At 36.3% G+C, this 8,999-nt stretch overlaps 1 long non-coding RNA gene across 1 annotated transcript; it reads left to right on the forward strand.

Moving 5' to 3' along the window:
- The first annotated feature begins 1,027 nt into the window (after positions 1-1,027).
- On the forward strand, positions 1,028-7,648 carry LOC128556421 (uncharacterized). Its single transcript, XR_008370642.1, has 3 exons — positions 1,028-6,235; positions 7,071-7,157; positions 7,514-7,648. It is a non-coding gene; the product is annotated as an uncharacterized LOC128556421 (long non-coding RNA).
- The last annotated feature ends 1,351 nt before the right edge of the window (positions 7,649-8,999 follow it).

Consider the following 8,999-nt stretch of genomic DNA (forward strand, 5'->3'; position numbering starts at 1 on the left):
TCATGAAACTTGAAATAAACATGAACCAACATACTGCGATGATGCCCGTCAATTTTTTTTCTGATTGGTCAATTTTCCTTAGAGTTATTGCCCTTTATTTACTGAAAAATGCCCAAAAATGTCCGTCCGCAGCCATTTCTCAGTAACTAGCAAGTAAAATTTCATGAAATTTGAAATAAAGATGAACCAACATACTGTGATGATGCCTGTCAAGTTTTTTTTTTTGGATTGGTCCATTTCCCTTAGAGTTATTGCCCTTGATTTAATGAAAAATGCCCAAAAATGTCTGTCTGCAGCCATTTCTCAGTAACTATCAGATAGAGTTTCATAACACTTGAAATAAACATGAACCAGCATACTGCGCTGACGCCGGTCAATTTTTTTTTTTGGATTCAGTTTCCCTGAGTTATTGCCCTTTAATTGTTAAAAAATCCACAGATCTGTACATAGGAAACCAACCAATTGGTAGAATTTCATTAAATTTCCATGAACATTTATTATAAACATGTGAAGTTGTGTAACCACACCTGGTCTCCACCTTGCCTTGGTCCCCCCCACCCCTTCTTCTTCTCGAAAAAACAAAAAAAAAACAAAAAAACATTCCTTTTTATTATTATTTTTCTTCCATGAATATTTTATCAACATGCAACATCCAATTTTTTTTTTTTTTTTTTTTTCATTTTTAATTTTAATTTTCCATCAATATTTATAATCAACATGTAAAGTTTTGTACCCTCAGCTGGTCATCCGCACCCCCCCCCCCCCCCCCCCCGTAACCAAAAAAAAAAGCATTCCTTTTCTGTTAAAATGGTTTTGACTAATGAAATTATTTGCTTCTTAGTAACATCCTTAACTTTTTGCAGGATATATTTTTTTGCCATTCCTCACCACAAGCCCTTTCGGCTGGGGATACCAATGCATCGAATTTGCTTGTTTAAAGCTGCTTTCCAAAGTCTACTGGTTTCGAAGCAGTTTCCGTCATAAAATGAAAGTTTTTAGAATATCATTTTTCTTGAACATTACAGTTCCGTAAAATGCTCCCAAAGAGAACACCTTAGCTCTTCTGCTTTACGAAAACATGAATATCAATAGTGTCTAGCGCACGTGATAACACACAGAGGGGCTCCAAAAGGGGTGAATAAATAGAGCTGAATCGGTTGATTACAGAAGCAGTTTCCGTCATCAATTTTTGTTTTAATATTTATGTACATTTTTACAGTGAATACGACTAGAAAAGCACCATCCGTGTTTTTTTAGCTCACCTGAGCAATGCTCAGGTGAGTTTTTCTGATCGCTCAATGTCCGGCGTCCGTCGTCTGTCGTCTGTCGTCCGTCTGTCAACATTTAGCTTGTGTATGCGATAGAGGCTGTATTTTTCAACTAATCTTCATGAGTATTGGTCAGAATTTTAACCTTGATAAAATCTAAGCCGAGTTTGAAAATGGGTCATCTCGGGTCAAAAACTAGGTCACTAGGTCAAATTAAAGAAAAACCTTGTGTATGCGATAGAGGCTGTATTTTTCAATTGGTCTTCATGAATATTGGTCAGAATGATGGCCTTGATGAAATCTAAGCCGAGTTCGAAAATGGGTCATCTCGGGTCAAAAACTAGGTCACTAGGTCAAATCAAAGAAAAACCTTGTGTATGCTATAGAGGCGGTATTTTTCAATTGATCTTCATGAATTTTGGTCAGAATGATTACCTTGATGAAATCTAGGCCGAGTTCGAAAATGGGTCATCTGGGGTTAAAAACTAGGTCAATAGGTCAAATCAAGGAAAAACCTTGTGTATGCGATAGAGGCTGTATTTTTCAACTGATCTTCATGAAATTAAGCCAGAATGATTACCTTGATAAAATCTAGGCCGAGTTCGAAAATGGGTCATCTGGGGTCAAAAACTAGGTCACTAGGTCAAATCGAAGAAAAACATTGTGTATGCAATAGAGGATGTAGTTTTCAATTGATCTTCATGAAATTTGGTCAGAGTGATTGCCTTGATGAAATCTAGGTCGAGTTTGAATATGGGTTATCTGAGGTCAAAAACTAGGTCACTAGGTCAAATTAATGCGATAGAGACTGTTTTTTTCAATTGATTTTTAGCTCACCTGTCACAAAGTGACAAGGTGAGCTTTTGTGATCACGCAGCGTCCGTCGTCCATCCGTGCGTGCATAAACTTTTGCTTGTGACCACTCTAGAGGTCACATTTTTCATGGGATCTTTATGAAAATTGGTCAGAATGTTCTTCTTAACGATATCTAGGTCAGGTTCGAAACTGGGTCACGTGCCTTAAAAAACTAGGTCAGTAGGTCTAAAAATAGAAAAAACCTTGTGACCTCTCTAGAGGCCATATATTTCAAAAGATCTTCATGGAAGTTGGTCAGAATGTTCACCTTGATGATATCTAGGTCAAGTTTGAAACTGGGTCACGTGGCGTCAAAAACTAGGTCAGTAGGTCAAATAATAGAAAAACCTTGTGACCTCTCTAAAGGCCATATTTTTCATGGGATCTGTATGAAAGTTGGTTTGAATGTTCATCTTGATGATATCTAGGTCAAGTTCGAAACTGGGTCACGTGGCGTCAAAAACTAGGTCAGTAGGTCAAATAATAGAGAAACCTTGTGACCTCTCTAAAGGCCATATTTTTCATGGGATCTGTATGAAAGTTGGTCTGAATGTTCTTCTTAATGATATCTAGGTCAGGTTCGAAACTGGGTCACGTGCCTTAAAAAACTAGGTCAGTAGGTCTAAAAATAGAAAAACCTTGTGACCTCTCTAGAGGCCATATATTTCACAAGATCTTCATGAAAGTTGGTCAGAATGTTCACCTTGATGATATCTAGGTCAAGTTCGAAACTGGGTCACGTGGCGTCAAAAACTAGGTCAGTAGGTGAAATAATAGAAAAACCTTGTGACCTTTCTAGAGGCCATATATTTCACAAGATCTTCATGAAAGTTGGTCAGAATGTTCATCTTGATGATATCTAGGTCAAGTTCGAAACTGGGTCACGTGCGGTCAAAAACTAGGTCAGTAGGTCTAAAAATAGAAAAACCTTGTGACCTCTCTAGAGGCCACACTTGTGAATGGATCTTCATAAAAATTGGTCAGAATGTTCACATTGATGATATCTAGGTCAAGTTCGAAACTGGGTCACGTGCGGTCAAAAACTATGTCAGTAGGTCTAAAAATAGGAAAACCTTGTGACCTCTCTAGAGGCCATATATTTCATGAGATCTTCATGAAAATTGGTCAGAATGTTTACCTTGATGATATCTAGGTTACTTTCGAAAGTGGGTCACGTGCCTTAAAAAACTAGGTCAGTAGGTCAAATAATAGAAAAACCTTGTGACCTCTCTAGAGGCCATATTTTTCATGGGATCTGTATGAAAGTTGGTCAGAATGTTCATCTTGATGATATCTAGTTCAAGTTCGAAACAGGGTCATGTGCGATCAAAAACTAGGTCAGTAGGTCTAAAAATAGAAAAACCTTGTGACCTCTCTAGAGGCCATACATGTGAATGGATCTCCATAAATATTGATCAGAATGTTCATTTTGAGGATATCTAGGTCAAGTTCGAAAGTGGGTCATGTGCCATCAAAAACTAGGTCAGTAGGTCAAATAATAGAAAAACCTTGTGACCTCTCTAGAGGCCATATTTTTCATGGGAACTGTATGAAAGTTGGGCTGAATGTTTATCTTGATGATATATAGGTCAAGTTTGAAACTAGGTCAACTGCGATCAAAAACTAGGTCAGTAGGTCTTGAAATAGAAAAACCTTGTGACCTCTCTAGAGGCCATACCCTTGAATGGATCTTCATGAAAATTGGTCAGAATGTTCACCTTGATGATATCTAGATCAAGTTCGAAACTGGGTCACGTGCCTTAAAAAACTAGATCAGTAGGTCAAATAATAAAAACACCTTGTGACCTCTCTAGAGGCCATACTTTTCATAGGATCTGTATGAAAGTTGGTCTGAATGTTCATCTTGATGATATCTAGGTCAAGTTTGAAACTGGGTCAGCTGCGGTCAAAAACTAGGTCAGTAGGTCTAAAATTAGAAAAAATTTGTGACCTCTCTAGAGGCCATATATTTCATAAGATCTTCATGAAAATTGGTCAGAATGTTCACCTTGATTATATCTAGGTCAAGTTCAAAACTGGGTCACGTGCCATCAAAATCTAGGTCAGTAGGTCTAAAAATAGAAAAACATTGTGACCTCTCTAGAGGCCATATATTTCACATGATCTTCATGAAAATTGGTCAGAACATTTACCTTGATGATATCTAGGTCAGTTTTGAAACTGGGTCACACTTCTTCAAAAACTAGGTCAGTAGGTCAAATAATAGAAAAACCTTGTGACCTCTCTAAAGGCCATATTTTTCATGGGATCTGAAAGAAAGTTGGTCTGAATGTTCATCGTTGTGATATCTAGATCAGGTTCGAAACTGGGTCACGTGCGGTCAAAAACTAGGTCAGTAGGTCTAAAAATAGAAAAACCTTGTGACCTCTCTAGAGGCCATATATTTCATGAGATTTTCATGAAAATTGGTCAGAATGTTCATCTTGATGATATCTAGATCAGGTTCGAAAGTGGGTCACATGCCTTCAAAAACTAGGTCAGTAGGTCAAATAACAGAAAAACCTTGTGACCTCTCTAGAGGCCATATTTTTCATGGAATCTGTATGAAAGTTGGTCTGAATGTTCATCTTGATGATATCTAGGTCAAGTTCGAAACAGGATCATGTGCTTCAAAAACTAGGTCAGTAGGTCTTGAAATAGAAAAACCTTGTGACCTTTCTAGAGGCCATATTTTTCATGGGATCTGTATGAAAGTTGGTCTGAATGTTTATCTTGATGATATATAGGTCAAGTTTGAAACTGGGTCAACTGCGAAGAAAAACCAGGTCAGTAGGTCTTGAAATAGAAAAACCTTGTGACCTCTCTAGAGGCCATACCCTTGAATGGATCTTCATGAAAATTGGTCAGAATGTTCACCTTGATGATATCTAGGTCAAGGTTGAAACTGGGTCACGTGCCTTAAAAAACTAGGTCAGTAGGTCAAATAATAAAAACACCTTGTGACCTCTCTAGAGGCCATACTTTTCATAGGATCTGTATGAAAGTTGGTCTGAATGTTCATCTTGATGATATCTAGGTCAAGTTTGAAACTGGATCAACTGCAGTCAAAAGCTAGGTCAGTAGGTCTAAAATTAGAAAAATCTTTTGACCTCTCTAGAGGCCATATTTTTCAATAGATCTTCATGAAAATTGATTTGAATGTTCACCTTGATGATATCTAGGTCAGTTACGAAACTGGGTCACGTGCGGTCAAAAACTAGGCCAGTAGGTATAAAAATAGAAAAACCTTGTGACCTCCCTAGAGGCCATATTTTTCATGAGATCTTCATGAAAACTAGTGAGAATGTTCACCTTGATGATATCTAGGTAAAATTCAAAACAGGGTCACATACCTTCGAAAACTAGGTCAATAGGTCAAATAATTGAAAAACCTTATGACCTCTCTAGAGACCATATTTTTCAATGGATCTTCATGAAAATTGGTCAGAATTTTTATCCTGATAATATATAGGTCAAGTTAAAAATTTGGTCACATGAGCTCAAAAACTAGGTCACTATGTCAAATAATAGAAAAAACGACGTCATACTCAAAGCTGCGTCATGTGGGAAGAGGTGAGCGATTCAGGACCATCATGGTCCTCTTGTTTAATCTTTATGGTGAAATTAATTAATACAATTTTAAGAAATTTGAAGGTTCATGTGTTAAATTAGGCTTGTTGAAAATAGGAGGTTAAAAAAAAGCAAAACCCGAGACTCGAACTCGCGATCTCATGCTTGTGAAGCCGATGTTATACCGATGCACAAAAATGACTCATTTTTACCTTTATTATGTATTTTTGGTAAATCATCTGGTTTCAACTGCCAAAAGGAGGAACTTTCAACTTAATTGGGGATTACAGAGTTATTCTTTGCGCATGCGCATTGGTTGCACGTGAAATCCCCCATGTGTGGAATGTAAACAAAACAATTATGGAATGAACAATTCGAGTTTTCTTGGAAAGTTTTTACCCTTTGTTGCTGAAATTTCACAGAGCTCTGGATTGCAGGGTAGCGTTATGGAAACAATGTCGACTTCATTGTGAAGAACGTCACCAAACGTAAAATAACGCGTTGACGGATACTACTAGCCGACGGAAACAACTTCGAAACCGGTAATGGAATTTTTGTTATAGAAAAAAATAATTCTACTTGTACGTGGTCAGATTATTTAGGTTTCAATAGTGAAACATTGATAATTGTTAAAATCAAAGATTTCAGTGGTAAACTATCTGTCGTTGATGACATTTAGCAATTATAAAAATAGCACCATTAACCTTGGCGCTTACATAATTCATCATTCAGCGGTGACAGTGTCATAATACAGACCTTTCCACACAATATGGAAAAGTAATTTATGCTACGTAAACCAAAACATACATGTTACGGTCAATTTATCTTACTGAAATCTTCGAACTACTGCACAGAGTAGCCATTGTTGATTGTTTACATTTTTGATGTACTGGAAATTTCAGAAAAATTAGTCTACTTTCAATTTTACATTTTAAAAATAGGTTTCGTTACTCCGAGAAAAATAAGCTATTACAAAGTAAGGAAATGGAATTAGAATAAAATAATTGCTATCAGCATATTCTGAAACCATAAAGAAAATATAGACCAATGATAAAATTGCTTGAGATTTCATGGAAAGCAGCTTTAATGTTGCCATGGAAACAAAACGGCTGGCTTTTTGATAAAATATTTAACTGTTCATAAATTTCTAATTTTTAAGCCAATGTTGAAAATTCTCTCACTTCTTTAAATAATTTCAGAAATCTTAGCACATGGAATAACATGCAAGAACAATATTGCCTTTCCCTTTTAATCTCACAAAAAACATCAATACAGAAAAAGGTACCTTTCTGTACAAAAATGTTCAGCTCATGTTTCTGCTTCAATATACATGTAAGCGGAAGAATGCTATAATGTTATATTGCTTTCTGTTTTCAGCAGTACACAAGTCATTTTACAGATATCTTACAGTCAGATTGGTTGTTCACTTAATAATCGGACATGAAACTGACAATATCTTTCGCTGTAAGATGTGTTTTACATATAATCTGATAATGGAATGAAGGTTATCAATAAAAATCATTAATTGGTCATTGATTTATCAAAATTTAAATCTTTTAGAGTTAGGTGATAATGTTACAACACTTTTTCTTACTACTTACACTGATTTACATTCATATAGCATTTAGTCATTAGGAAATAACCTGAATAAAGAGTCTATTAACAAACATTTGAATACCACGCATGAAGAAAAGTATGTATCATGGAAGCATACAGCCACTAATGCAATGTATCCCATTGAGGGTGGGGAGTGGGGGGTGGATACCAATTCACTGAAGTTGCTTGTTCCATTTACTTTTTATATTTTTCTATATATTCAGGTTTTATGCTTGGCATATACAATATCAACTTTCAAAGGTCGTGACGTTGCAGATGCCAAACCTCTTGTGCCTAAGTCTCGACGTTCATCCACTGACTCGAAGCGATCAGAAGGTTCATCAGAAAGTTCATCAGAAGATAGAAGATAGCAGCGGTAAGCTGATATTTCTAAAAGTATAAAGCCGGCCTGCTTAGCTCAGTAGATAGAGTGTTGGTCTACGGATCGTGGGGAGTTCAATCTTCGGGCATGGCGTAATTGTTCTCTATGACTATTTGATAAACGACATTGTGTCTGAAATCATTAGTCCTCCACCTCTGATTCATGTGGGGAAGTTGGCAGTAATACTTGTAGAGAACAGGTTTGTAATGGTACAGAATCCAGGAACACTGGTTAGATTAACCTTGCGTCGTCACATGACTGAAATAATGTTGAAAAACAGTGTTAAACCCCCTCAAAAAAACAAAATAAACAAAGTTTAAAAATAATGCTAGAAATATGAAGTGTGTTGACTGTATTAGAAAGAATCAGTTAATTTCAGGATAGTTTAGCATAATGAGATAAGAAGTGTATGTTGCAAAGGTTGTCTACATTCTTAAGACAATTGAACAGAATTAAAATAATTAGCAGTGTGTTGGTATGAGGGTTTTGGTTAGCAAGTGGTTTAATATATTCTGAATGGGAAAGAGTTAAGATTGTTATCAAGGTTTGTATTCCTGAAAAGGACATTGAATTAAGGTTTAAAGCTTGAGGTTTAATTCTGGAAAGAAAAAATTGTTTATGTTATAATCTTGGAATGTTTTTCAAGAATGAGAAGTGAACTAACCCTTACCATGCTGGACAGGATTGGTTCTGCCTTTGCGACCAGTTTAGATCATGATCAGCCTGCACATCTGTGAAGTTTGATCATTATCTGCATGGTTTGCTATTCAGCCAGTATCTTTTTGCTAAGCACCATATATTTAGCAGTCAATGGTAATGTCCAAATTGGAAAATTGACAAGTTCATTATAGAAATTTAGCAGGATTAAGGTTGTAACTGTGTGGTTATATTCTGAAAAAGGACACAGTCAAAAAGTTTCTTCTAGATAGTGAAGTGAATTTTTGTCGAATAACGAAAGTAAATGTGATTTTTTTTCTGAAAATGGAAGTTTTTTTCTGCCTTCAGGCGCATTGTTTTTGAACTGTCCTTTTAGTCTTGTCTTTCGGCCATTTGCATGAACAAGATTTTCCATAATAATGACCTTATTTAGTTCATACTCACACTCAGCAAACCTTTGGGCAAGTCCGAAAACTGGCCTATCTATAGATGACTTTGACCTTTATATGATTTTCAGGTTTGAAACTTAAAACATCACAAAAAATCTTAGGTCATACACCCCTTGGCATGATATTGCATTTTGAAAACACAGCTTCTTGTTTTTTAGCTCACCTGAGCCAAAGTCTCAGGGTGAGCTTATAATTGTGATCACTCACCATCCGTCGTCTGTA

The sequence above is a fragment of the Mercenaria mercenaria genome, chromosome 4 (genome assembly GCF_021730395.1).
Source record: "Mercenaria mercenaria strain notata chromosome 4, MADL_Memer_1, whole genome shotgun sequence".
Taxonomy (NCBI): Eukaryota; Metazoa; Mollusca; class Bivalvia; order Venerida; family Veneridae; genus Mercenaria; species Mercenaria mercenaria.